Source organism: Aquarana catesbeiana, linkage group LG02 (assembly GCF_042186555.1).
Source record: "Aquarana catesbeiana isolate 2022-GZ linkage group LG02, ASM4218655v1, whole genome shotgun sequence".
Taxonomy (NCBI): Eukaryota; Metazoa; Chordata; class Amphibia; order Anura; family Ranidae; genus Aquarana; species Aquarana catesbeiana.
This window is the reverse complement of record NC_133325.1, coordinates 120,376,150-120,390,762: the sequence shown is the minus strand read 5'-3', so window position 1 is coordinate 120,390,762 and position 14,613 is coordinate 120,376,150.

The window sequence follows — 14,613 nt, the reverse complement described above, 5'->3', positions numbered from 1 at the left end:
GGGGTCTAAAAACCCCCAATCCCTCCTTTGCACTTAAAAGTATTTAGATTGCCAAAACCGGCAATTCTGAATACTGTAATTTTTTTTTTTTAAATCGGCGGCATTGGCAGCCGTGTAAACCGGAAGTGACGCTGTGATGTCGCTTCCGGGATTTTACTTTGGAGACCCGATCAGAGCGGAATCCGGCTTTGTACGGGTCTCCACACAGCCGACAGACATCCCGGCTAGTGGTTCGGGTCTCCCAGTGGGATAAGAGGCCCGGAAAGAGCGGCGGAAGGCGGTGGGAGGGAGGGATGTCCCCTCCCGCTGCTTTAGGATAACAGCTGAGCAGCTTTTTGCCACATTGGTTGTTATCACTAAAGAGCCAACAGCCCGCTCTAAAAAACGGTACCTGGGTGATGCCTAAAGCTGCAGGCATCACCCCGGTATAACCCCTTCAAGTCATGAATGCAAATTTGCGTACGGTCGACGTGAAGGGGTTATATAGCGCGGTCTATTCACGCAACACATATATACACTATATTACCAAAAGTCTTGGGACGCCTGCCTTTACACACACACATGAACTTTAATGGCACTCCAGTCTTAGTCCGTAAGGTTCAATATTGAGTTGGCCCACCCTTTGCAGCTTTAACAGTTTCAACTCATCTGGGAAGGCTGTCCACAAGGTTTAGGAGTGTGTCTGTGGGAATGTTTGACCATTCTTCCAGAAGCGCATTTGTGAGGTCTGGCACTGATGTGGACGAGAAGGCCTGGCTCACAGTCTCTGCTTTAATTCATCCCAAAGGTGTTCTATCAGGTTGAGGTCAGGACTCTGTGCAGGCCACCCTAAACTTGCTTATCCATGTCTTTATGGACCTTGCTTTCTGCACTGGTGCACAGTCATGTTGAAACAGGAAGGGGCCATCCCCATACAAAGTTGGGAACATGAAATTGTCCAAAATGTCTTGGTATGCTGACGCCTTAAGAGTTCCCTTCACGGGAACTAGGGGGCCAAGTCCAACCCCTGAAAAACAACCCCACACCATAATTCCCCCTCCACCAAATGATTTGGACCAGTGCACAAAGCAAGGTCCATAAAGACATGGATGAGCAAGTTTGGGTTGGAGAAACTTGGCTGGCCTGTAGAGAGTCCTGACCTTAACCCAATAGAACAACTTTGGGATGAATTACACATAGACACACTCCTAAACCTTGTGGACAGCCTTCCCAGAAGAGTTGAAGCTGTTATAGCTGCAAAGGATGGGCCAACTCTATATTGAACCCTATGGACTAAGACTGGGGTGGCGTTAAAGTTTATGTGCATGTAAAGGCAGGCCTCCCAATACTTTTGGCAATATAGTGTGTCTGTGTATATACAGTATCTCACAAAAGTGAGTACACCCTTCACATTTTTGTAATTATTTTGTTATATCTTTTCATGTGACAACACTGAAGAAATGACACTTTCCTACAATGTAAAGTATTAAGTGTACAGCTTGTATAACAGTGTAAATTTGCTGTCCCCTCAAAATAACTCAACACACAGCCAATAATGTCTAAACCCCTGGCAACAAAAGTGAGTACACCCCTAAGTGAATATGTCCAAATTGGGCCCAAAGTGTCATTATTTTGTGTGGCCACCATTATTTTCCAGCACTGCCCTAACCCTGTTGGGCATGGAGTTCACCAGAGCTTCACAAGTTGCCACTGAAGTCCTCTTCCACTCATCCATGAGAACATCACGGAGCTGGTAGATGTTAGAGACCTTGCGCTCCTCCACCTTCCATTTGAGGATGCCCCACAGATGCTCAATAGGGTTTAGGTCTGGAGACATGCTTGAGCCCATCCATGACCTTTACCCTCAGCTTCTTTAGCAAGGCAGTGGTTGTCCTGGAGGTGTGTTTGGGGTCGTTATCATGTTGAAATACTGCCCTGCGGCCCAGTCTCCGAAGGGAGAGGATCATGCTCTGGTTCACAGTACATGTTGGCATTCATGGTTCCTTCAATGAACTGTAGATCCCCAGTGCCAGCAGCACTCATGCAGCCCCAGACCATGACACTCTCACCACCATGCTTGACTGTAGGCAGGACACACTTGTCTTTGTACTCTTCACCTGGTTGCCACCACACACGCTTGACACCAACCGAACCAAATAAGTTTATCTTGGTCTCATCAAACCACAGGACATGGTTCCTGTAATCCGTGTCCTTAGTCTGCTTGTCTTCAGCAAACCTTTTTGCGGGCTTTCTTGTGCATCATCTTTAGAAGAGATTCCTTCTGGGACGACAGCATGCAGACCAATTTGATGCAGTGTGCGGTGTATGGTCTGAGCACTGACAGGCTGACCCCCCACCCCTTCAACTTCTTCAGCAATGCTGGCAGCACTCATACGTCTATTTCCCAAAGACGACCTCTGCATATGACGCTGAGCACGTGCACTCAACTTCTTTGGTCAACCATGGCGAGGCCTGTTTTGAGTGGAACCTGTCCTGTTAAACCACTGTATGGTCTTGGCCACCGTGCTGCAGCTCAGTTTCAGGGTCTTGACAATCTTCTTATAGCCTAGGTCATCTTTATGTAGAGCAACAATTCTTTTTTTCATATCCTCAGAGAGTTCTTTGCCATGAGGTGCCATGTTGAACTTCCAGTGACCAGTATGAGAGAGTGAGAGCGATAACACCAAATTTAACACACCTGCTCCCCATTCACACCTGAGACCTTGTAACACTAATGAGTCACATGACACCGGGAAGGGAAAATGGCTAATTGGGCCCAATTTGGACATTTTCACTTAGGGGTGTACTCACTTTTGTTGCCAGTGGTTTAGACATTAATGGCTGTGTGCTGAGTTATTTTTAACAAATTTACACTGTTATACAAGCTGTACACTCACTACTTTACATTGTAGTAAAGTGTCATTTCTTCAGTGTTGTCACATGAAAAGATATAATACAATATTTATAAAAATGTGAGGGGTGTACTCACTTTTGTGAGATACTGTGTATATATATATATATATATATGTGAAAAAAAAAAATGTAAATATGGTTTTATAAATGCCCACCTGTATTTGAGCATTAATGGAAACTTTAAAGAACGTGTTTGTTTTTATTGTACTGACAAAGTATGTTTTTATGTCTGAAATTTTCCATGTTTTTTTTCCATATGGAATTGAGGTTATGCATTGCACACAATTTAACTGTTTATTATTTCAGCCTTTTACCCAGCAGGGTTTTAGAACAATTCATATCTCATTTGGTTTGCATTGAAGGATGTAGGATGGTTTTCCAGATACTGACAGTGTGAGAGTCTCAGCTGTTTGTGGCAAACCAGTAAGAGTTCCTCCCTTTTCCGAAAAAAGCTGTGATTGATTTTTGAATTGTAAGACTTCCGGATGGCTCATGAATTATTTTTCACCATGGTTGTAAATAATTCAGTGTTCGTAGCAATTTCAGTATTTCAAACCATACACTCTCTTGAAGTGAGGATTAAAGTGAACCTTTAGTTACTGGGAGGAAAAAATCCCCTTTAGATCAGCCATGTACATTGTAATGATTTTAGCAATATTCATGTTGTATTGAGATAGGTCATTGCTAGGAATTTTTAGCATGGGTGCTTAGTGATTCTGATAATACTTTACTGTAATTACATAATTCATCCCATTGTGGTTAAAAAAAAATGCTGTTCCTTTTTAGGTCTCATGCACACTGGGCATTTATCTCTCGTACATGAGGCTCTGGAATTATGTGTGGCTGACAGCTGCTGTGGCAGGATGGGGCTGTGTGGTGCTCAGCATTGTACACACTACTAGGTGCACCACCCAGCCCCTCTCCAACCCGCAGCTAAACAACTGGAGTCTTATGCTTCGGGGGCAGTGGCGGCTGGTGTTAATATTTTAGGGGGGGGGGGGGCAGAAAACAAACCTCCCCCTCTCACTCGCATGGGTAAGGGAAAATTATTCATGTAGCAATTACTTCCTGGAATCTATCTGCCCTTAGCTCAGACATGCAGGCAGAAGGAAGCCCCCCTCCCCCTTCAGATAAAAGAGAAAGAAAAATGCTCATAAGACTCCTGAGATGTATGACATCCTTTGGGCCTAGGCCGGAAACCAAGACGTAAGACCCCTTTCACACTGAAGGCGCTTTTCAGGAGTTTTAGCACTAAAAATAGTGCCTGTAAAGTGCCTGAAAAGCGCCCCTCAAGCCACCCCAGTGTGAAATTCTGAGTGCTTTCACACTGGGGCAGTCCACTTGCGGGACAGGAAAAAAGTCCTGCAAGTAGCATCTTTGGGGCAGTGCGGGAGCGGTGTATACACCGCTCCTAAACTGCCCCTGTCATTGAAATCAGTGGACAGCTCTGCCGAACCGCTTGCAAAGCTCTTTGGCAGCGGAGCTTTTCGGGCGCTTTTAACCCTTTCCTCGGCTGCTAACAGGGGTTAAAACCGCCCTGCTAGCGGCCTGAAAGCGTCGCTAAAACTAGCGGCGCTTTACCGCTAACGAGGCCGCGCTACAGTGTAAAAGGGGACTAAATGAAGAAATGTACAAAAAAATGAGAATAAGTAAATATACTTTACTATCTATTTTAAAAGGGTAGCATCAAAAGGATTAAAAATACCATATTTATCGACGTATAACATGCACAGGCATATAACACACACCTCCATTTTAAGAGGGAAGTTTCATGAAAAAAAACTAAAATTTTAAATAAGGAACTTTGAAGTAAAATAAGGGTCACAGTCCATCAATGCAGCCTGATCAGCGCCCATCTGCAGAATCACCAGTGCCCATCAATGCAGCCTCACCATTGCAAATGAATGCAGCCTGCACATTGCCCATCAGCAGCCTCACCATTGCAAATTAATGCAGCCTGCACATTGCCCATCAGCAGCCTCACCATTACCCATTAATGCTGCCTGCACATTGCCCATCAGCAACCTCACCATTGCTAATTAATGCTGCCTGCACATTGCCCATCAGCAACCTCACCATTGCCCATTAATGCAGCCTCACCACTGCAAACTAATGCAACCTGCCCAGTGCCTATCAGCAGCCTCTCCAATGCCCATCTGCAGCCTCACCATTGCCAATTAATTCAGCCTGCTCATCTGCAGCCTCTCCAGTGCCGGATTACACAGCGTCGCAATCTCCTGTGTACCCGGCGATCAGTCCTGCCTGGTGATAGACAGAACAGTGGTCCAGTCCTGGGCCAGAAAGGGGGACTGTGTGTGACTGAGTGCCGGGTACACAGGAGATCGCTGATCTGTGTCATTTGGCAGCGCCCGCCCCCTCCTTCCACTCAGAGACAGCAGGAATCGGCGTATAACACGCACACACAATTTCCCCCTGATTTTTTTGGGGGGGGGGGTGCGTGTTATAAGCCGATAAATACGGTAATTAATGTTGATTGAGTTTAGTTCCGCTTTGGTATCCATTTCTATCAGACCCATGAAGATTTCTGGAAGATTCCAAACTTTGAATAATAGTTTATATATCCAGTAAAAGGCTAATAGAAGTTAGGGGCCAGCTGACTTTATTAGGCACTTTGCTTATCTCACTTATGGGATTTGTTAGGCCTTTCTAAACAATTTACCTGGTTATCTAAAATCTAGTTTTTAAATTGGAGTACATCCCTTTCTATAACCACTTGTGGGGCACCTGTCTGCATTGTACTGTGGATGGGTGGCCCGCACAGGCAAAGTGATGTACCCGTGCATGCAAAACTTTGTATTACCCTATCAGTGGTTACACTGGAGCTGTGATTGGTGTGTGGACAATTATGACCGCGGCCCTTCATTTGGGTTTTAAAACATAATATGAATAATCTTGAACCTTTAATTTTACCAGACCGTTAACACTAAACAGACCAATACCACCATTAAAACTTTCACCAAACCACCCGCTCAGTCTTTCAGGACTCCAGCACCCAAAATCTGTACTAACCACCAGGTACCACCATAAACACTGTCCACCCACCAATGTGGGCAGACATTACCCCATTCTGTACCTTTTTATTGTGCTAATTCAATTAAAGTTCTGAACCATGGAAGTCCAATACAGGAAGGAAAGGGAGGTATGGTAATAGAGGTTGACAAGTCCTATGTGGACACTTGGGTAGCCCTGTGTCCCTAACATTCTGTGGATTCCAGCAGCAGATTCTTGCCAGTACCATGACCAGGTAATGCGAATAGCAGTGGCCAGTCAGCCTCTTTAACCAAATGACAGGCTAACAGTGGCCACGACTATTCTCATATAGCCACATACTGCTTGTTTAGCTGCAAATGTCCGAGCCTTGATCCAGGCTCAGATATCCACAGGTAAAAGCTTGGTATGCGGCACAGTGGTGTAGTGGTAGCACTCTCGCCTAGCAGTAAGAAGGGTCGCTGGTTCGAATCCCAACCACGACACTACCTGCCTGGAGTTTGCATGTTCTCCCTGTGCCTGTGTGGGTTTCCTCCGGGTACTCCGGTTTCCTCCCACACTCCAAAGATATGCTGGTAGGTTAATTGGATCCTGTCTAAATTGTCCCTAGTATGTATGAATGTGAGTTAGGGACCTTAGATTGTAAGCTCCTTGAGGGTAAGGACTGATGTGAATGTACAATGTATATGTAAAGCGCTGCGTAAATTGACGGCGCTATATAAGTACCTGAAATAAATAAATAATACATGTGAAAAGCAGCATGGTAGTTCGCAGAGCTGCTCTGTGATTGGAGGTGAGCTGGTCATGTGTTTTTGACAGGTGAAATAACCAGGCTGTCCCCCAGTTTTTTTTCTCACTAATAAATGGTCAAATTAATTTTTTATTAGAATAATTAACATTCTCTGTAGAACAGGATAAATAGCGCTTGGTGACACGGTTACACATTTCTTGAAAACTGCATAAAAACAGGGATTTTTGGTTTACATGCGTTGCAAGACATGTTTAAGCTGGCCAACTGCGTCAAAGTAATCCCTTTCTGGCCAGTCCCTACACTACTCTACACACTACTCTACACACTACTCTACACACTACTCTACTCTATGCCACTTATTTGCTATGGGATTTAAGATATGTCTCTGCCCAATCCAAATAGCTTTACATACAGTGTACACTCACCGGCCACTTTATTAGGTACACCTGCTAGTACCGGTTTGGACCCCCTTTTGCCTTCATTCTTGGTGGCATAGATTCAACAATGTTGGAAACATTGTGCAGAGATTTTGATCCATATTGACATGATAGCATCAAGCAGTTGCTGCAGATTTTTCAGCTGCACATCCATGATGTGAATCTCTCTATCCTCCACCACATCACAAAGGTATTCTATTGGAATGAGATCTGGTGACTGTGGAGGCCATTGGAGTACAGTGATCTCATTGTCATGTTCAAGAAACCAGTGGTGAGATGATTTGAGCTTTGTGATATGGTGCATTATCCTGCTGGAAGTAGTCATCAGAAGATGGGTACACTGTAGTCATAAAGGGATGGACATGGTCAGCAACAATACTCAGGTAGGCCGAGGCATTTAACAGCTTGACATCCGGAGGACGTCATATGACGTCCTCGACTTTCAGGGCTTATATCTGAATGATGTCTGAGGCTACAGACATCATTCAGATACCGGCATTTTCAGCCGGCGATTCCGTACACCATAAGAACGATCATAGCGGCTGTTCCGCCACTTGATCGTTCTTACGGGCGGCGGGAGGGGACGTCCCCCCCCTCCCGCCGCCCTCCGGTACTACTACCGACTCACCTCAGTGATCGGTGAGTCGGATAGCGGATCCGCCGGCGCCGGATGTTCACAATAGAGATTTCCGGCGGACCAGATGGTCGCCGGAGTCTCTATGATCGTTCGGAGGCCGGGCGCGATGTTATGACGTCACGCCCGGCCTCTGCATTCAAAAAAACGGCACCGCTTCGGCTGTGAAGCGGCGATCGTTTTATTTTTTTTTTTGATTTTAGGCTTCCCAGCCTAGAGGTGAGATGTGGGGTCTTATTGACCCCATATCTCACTGTAAAGAGGACTGATCGTGTCATATTCCCATTACAAGGGATGTTTACATTCCTTGTAATAGGAATAAAAGTGATCAAAAAAAAAAAAATAAAAATTTTTTAAAGTGTAAAAATAAAAATTTTTAAGTAAAATTAACAATAAAAAAAAAAAAAATTTTTAAAGCGCCCCTGTCCCCGTGAGCTCGCACGCAGAAGCGAACGCATACGTAAGTCCCGCCCACATATGAAAACGGTGTTCAAACCACACATGTGAGGTATCGCCGCGAACGTTAGAGCGAGAGCAATAATTTTGGCCCTAGACCTCCTCTGTAACTCAAAACATGTAACCAGTAAAAAATGTTAAAGCGTCGCCTATGGGGATTTTTAAGTACCAAAGTTTGGCGCCATTCCACGAGCGTGTGCAATTTTGAAGCGTGACATGTTAGGTATCTATTTACTCGGCGTAACTTCATCTTTCACACAATGCAAAAAAATTTGGCTAACTTTGCTGTTTTGTTTTTTTTTAAAGCATGAAACTGTTTTTTTTTAAAAAAAAACGCGTTTGAAAAATTGCTGCGCAAATACCGTGCAAGATAAAAAGTTGCAATGACTGCCATTGTATTCTCTAGGGTCTCTGCTAAAAAAACATATATAATGTTTGGGGGTTCTATCTAATTTTATAGCAAAGAAATGATGATTTTTGACATGTAGGAGCGAAGTGTCAGAAATGGCCTGGATGCTCAATTGGTACGAAGGGGCCCAAAGTGTGCCAAGAAAATATCGCCCACATTATTACACCACCAGCCTGAACCGTTCATACAAGACAGGATGGATCCATGTTTTCATGTTGTTTACGCCGAATTCTGACCCCACCATCTGAATGTCACAGCTCATCAGACCAGGCAATGTTTTCCAATCTTCTATTGTCCAATTTTGGTGAGCCTGTGTGAATTGTAGCCTCAGTTTCCTGTTTTTAGCTGACAGGAGTGGCACCCGGTGTGGTCTTTTGCTGCTGTAGCCCATCTGCTTCAAGGTTCAATGTGTTGTGCATTCAGAGATGGTATTCTGCATACCTTGGTTGTAACGAGTGGTTATTTGACCTACTGTTGCCTTTCTATCATCTCAAACCTGCCCATTCTCCTCTGACATCAACAAGGCATTTTCATCCCCACAACTGCCGCTCACTAGATATTTTCTCTTTCTTCGACAATTATCTAAAAACCCTAGAGATGTTTGTGCGTGAAAATCGCAGTAGATCAGCAGCTTTTGAAATACTCAGAGCACCCTGTCTGGCACCACAACTATGCCACGTTCAAAGTCACTTAAATCCGATTTTTTTCCACATTCTGATGCTCGGTTTGAATTGTAGCAAGTCGCCTTCACCACATCTAGATGCCTAAATGCATTGAGTTGTTGCCATGTGATTGGCTGATTAGCAATTTGTGTTACCAAGCAATTGAACAGGTGTACCTAATTAAGCGGGCGGTGAGTGTATATACCAATAAGGGTTATATACAAAGAGGTGTGACCACCTGAATACCAAAATATCTAAATCAGCTCTCTGCGCAGTACTATGCAAAATGTGAACCTAATAGGTGGAAGTAAGAACATTGAAGAAAACCTAACTAACTAAACTATGTATTTTACAGCGGCTTCTATCAAAATTCTCTGCGGAGCAGGGTAACAGGCTTGATGTTGGCGGTTTCTATCAAAATTCTCTGGAGCTGGGTAACAGGCTTGTCATTGGCATTTTCTATGAAAAGCTTCTGCAGAGCAGGGTAACAAGCTTGACGTTTGCGGTTTCCATCAAAATTCTCTGCGGAGCGGGGAAACAGGCTTGTTGTTGGCAGTTTCTATAAAAATTCTCTACAGAGCAGGGTAACAGGCTTGATGCTGGCCGTTATTATCAAAATTCTCTACAGAGCAGGGTAACAGGCTTGATGCTGGCCGTTATTATCACAATTCTCTACAGAGCAGGGTAACAGGCTTGACGTTTCCGGTTTCTATAAAAATTCTCTGCGAAGCTGGGTAACAGGCTTGTTGTTGGCGGTTTCTATAAAAAGTCTCTGCGGAACAGGGAAAAAGGCTTGACGTTGGCGGTTTCTATCAAAATTCTCTGCAATGCCATCTCCCATCTCTCTCCACAGTTACTGAGCTGTTGATGATATCCTGCTCGTCAGTCCTACCTACTTAAGCTGTCCAGTCCAGAGGAGCTCTGCCTTCTCGCCTTGGTCAACATCACAGAAACGATCTGACATCCCTTCTGGCTCCAGGTCCTGCTTGCTGTTCCACTACATTGATCCCTGACTTCTGGCTTGGCTGACTATCTGTTCTGGTTACTGAACTTTGGCTATGTTTTGACTACGTTTGTTCCTTTTACTTTTATTATTAACCACTTCAGCCCCGGAAAGTTTTACCCCCTTCCTGACCAGAGCAATTTTTACAATCTGGCACTGCATCGCTTTAACTGCTAATTGCGCGGTCATGCAATGCTGTACCCAAACGAGATTTGTGTCCTTTTTTTCCCACAAATAGAGCTTTCTTTTGATGGTATTTGATCACCTCTGCGGGTTTTATTTTTTGCGCTATAAACAGAAAAAGACCGAAAATGTTGAAAACATGATATTTTCTACTTTTTGTTATAAAAAAAATCCAATAAACTCAATTTTAGTCATACAAATGTATTCAGCCACATGTCTTTGGTAAAAAAAAATGTCAATAAGCGTATATTTATTGGTTTGCGCAAAAGTTATAGCGTCTACAAACTAGGGTACATTTTCTGGAATTTACACAGCTTTTAGTTTATGACTGCCTATCTCATTTCTTGAGGTGCTAAAATGGCAGGGCAGCACAACCCCCCCCCCCCCCAAATGACCCCATTTTGAAAAGTAGACACCCCAAGGAAATTGGTGAGAGGCATGTTGAGCCCATTGAATATTTATTTTTTGTCCCAAGTGATTGAATAATGACAAAAAAAAAAAAAAAAAATTTACAAAAAGTTGTCACTAAATGATATATTGCTCGAACATGCCATGGGCATATGTGGAATTACACCCCAAAATACATTCGGATGCTTCTCCTGAGTATGGGGATACCACATGTGTGGGACTTTTTGGGAGCCTAGCTGCATACGGGGCCCCGAAAACCAATCACCGCCTTCAGGATTTCTAAGGGCGTAAATTTTTGATTTCACTCCTCACTACCTATCACTGTTTTGAAGGCCATGAAATGCCCAGATGGCACAAAACCCCCGCAAATGACCCCATTTTGGAAAGTAGACACCCCAAGCTATTTGCTGAGAGGCATGGGGATTATTTTGCAGCTCTCATTTGTTTTTGAAAATGAAGAAAGAAAAGGAAAATGTTTTTTTTTTTTCTTTTTTCAATTTTCAAAACTTTGTGACAAAAAGCGAGGTCTGCAAAATACTCACTATACCTCTCAGCAAATAGCTTGGGGTGTCTACTTTCCAAAATGGGGTCATTTGGGGGGGGGGGTTTGTGCCATCTGGGCATTCCATGGCCTCCGAAACTGTGATAGGCAGTGAGGAATGAAATCAAAAATGTACACACTTAGAAACCCTGAAGGCGGTGCTTGGATTCCGTACGTGGCTAGGCTCCCAAAAAGTCTCACACATGTGGTGTCCCCGTACTCAGGAGAAGCAAAAGAATGTATTTTGGGGTGTAATTTCACATATGCTCATGGCATGTTTAAGCAATATATCATTTAGTGACAACTTTGTGAAAAAAAAAAAAAATTGTCTTTTTCCCGCAACTTGTGTCACAATATAAAATATTCCATGGGCTCAACATGCCTCTCAGCAAATAGCTTGGGGTGTCTACTTTCCAAAATGGGGTCATTTGGGGGGGGGTTTAAACTGTCCTGGCACTTTATGCACAACATTTAGAAGCTTATGTCACACATCACCCACTCTTCTAACCACTTGAAGACAAAGCCCTTTCTGACACTATTTGTTTAAATGAAAACATATTTTTTTTTGCAAGAAAATTACTTTGAACCCCCAAACATTATATATTTTTTTAAAGCAAAGGCCCTACAGATTAAAATGGTGGGTGTTTCATTTTTTTTTCACACAGTATTTGTGCAGCGATTTTTCAAACGCATTTTTTGGGGAAAAAACACACTTTTTAAAATTTTAATGCACTAAAACACACTATATTGCCCAAATGTTTGATGAAATAAAAAAGATGATCTTAGGCCGAGTCCATGGATACCAAACACGACATACTTTAAAATTGCGCACAAACGTGCAGTGGTGACAAACTACATACATTTTTAGAAGCCTTTAAAAGCCTTTACAGGTTACCACTTTAGATTTACAGAGGAGGTCTACTGCTAAAATTACTGCCCTCGATTTGACCTTCACGGTGATACCTCACATGCATGGTGCAATTGCTGTTTGCATTTGACGCCAGACCGACGCTTGCGTTCACCTTTGCGCGAGAGCAGGGGGGGACAGGGGTGCTTTTTTATTTATTTATTTATTTTTTCTTTATTATTTTTTTGCTTTTTTATATTATTTTTAAACTGTTCCTTTCATTTTTTTTAATCATTTTTATTGTTATCTCAGGGAATGTAAATATCCCCTATGATAGGTAGTGACAGGTACTCTTTTTTGAAAAAATTGAGGTCTATTAGACCCTAGATCTCTCCTCTGCCCTCAAAGAATCTGACCACACCAAAATCGGTATGATAAAATGCTTTCCCAATTTCCCAATGGCACTGTTTACATCCGGCGAAATCTAAGTCATGAAATGCTCGTAGCTCCCGGTTTCTTAGGCTATAGAGATGATTGGAGCCATTCTGGTCTCTGATCAGCTCTATGGTCAGCTGGCCGAATCACTGGGTGCATTCTCAGGTTCCAGCCAGAGAAAAACATGGAAGACGGTGGGGGGAGGGGGCATTCCCTCCCACTGCTTGTAAAAGCAGTCTAACGGCTAATTAGCCGATAGGATTGCTTTTATACGAAAGCCGACCACTGGCTGAAAAGAATGATACCAAGATGATACCTAAACCTGCAGGCATCATTTTGGTATAACCACTCAAAATCCAGCAACATACCAGTATGTTGCTGGTCCTTGTAATCTTTTTTTTCATCCAGCATGTGGGCTGAACGAAAAAAAGAGATTGATCGTTGGGTATGCCCACCAATAGAATACCTCCCTTCATCCACCCACTTTTAATGATGGACATACTTGCACCATTTATATATGCCGAAGCATGGGGGCATCCGCCCCAAAAGTTTGGAGCAAATCGCTCCTCCGCCCCTGCTGTCCTCATGCTTCGGCATATATGCTCTTTTTTTTAACTGTGGTGGTGAAATCACCTCCGACAGTGCTGGAGTCGTGGCTTTATGTATCGTGGGAGCAAAACGCTGTTGCTGTCAAGATAAATCCGTGCTGCAACTGAATGGCGTACCTGCTAAGCAAATGATGGTTAACAATAAAACAAAGTAACATTACAGTATAACAGTAAGACATACCATACCTGCAAAGCAAATACAAAAAAAATAGTAAAAAATAAAACATTTTTTAACGCAATCTGTGCCTAAAATATATATATGCCAAAGCATGGGGGCATGCGCCCACAAAAGGTAGGAGCAAATCGCTGCTCCGCCCCTGCTGCCCCCATGCTTCGGCATATATGCTCTTTTTTTAACTGTGGTGGTGAAATCACCTCCGACAGCACTGGAGTCACGGCTTTACGTATCGTGGGAGCAAACGCTGTTGCTGTTAAGATAAATAAATCCGTGCTGCAGCTGAATGGCGTACCTGAAAACAAAAAAATGGTTAACAATAAAACACAGTAAACAGTCAAGTATAAAGAATTGCATACCTGAAAATCAAACATGAAAAAACATAATAACAATAAAACATTGCAGAATAGAATACAGTAAAAAAAGAGCAGAACAATAGAGAATAGAGAGACAGAGAACAATAAAACGACAACTATTTTTTTTTTATATATATTTTTGGTGTTTTTTTGTTTTTTTTTTCTTACAGTTTTTTTTGTAACTGTAACTTTTGTAACTGTAACCGGTTCCAGGTTCAGGTCTCTCAAAATGCAATGGCATCTTGGGAGACCCTGTGAAAGTGTGTCCTAGTCTGTGCAGTCCTGTACCCTACGCTAATACTCAACTAGTGTATGGTAGCGTTCAAAACATTCACCAATGCAAAGACCAGGATTGTCAGGACAGGAGAGACAATAATAGCGGGTGTCACGCCTATATCCGCACTTGCTGCAGACACAACATCTTTTTTGGGGGGGGGTTCGTTGGGGGGGGGGTACTCAGGAGGACATAAAGAAAATGCCTCTCATGCAGCCGGCTTACTGCATTTGGTTGGGGAAGGTGAGGTGGAGCACCGTCTGGAAACAGAAGGGCTCTGACGATCTCTTCCTGGAATTTAAGGAAGGATCCAGTCCGTCCTGAAGCTCTGTATAGCACATGAGCGTTCAGCAAAGCCAATTTAAATAAATAAACAGACACTTTCTTGTACCAGCGTCTGGCCTTATGGGCAACTAGCTACGGCGCCAACAACCTGTCGTTGAGGTCAACCCCTCCCATATTTTGGTTATATGGTGGTGGACACAGAGGGTTTGCTCCACAACAACAGTCGCCATAGTAATTTGGACCGTCGT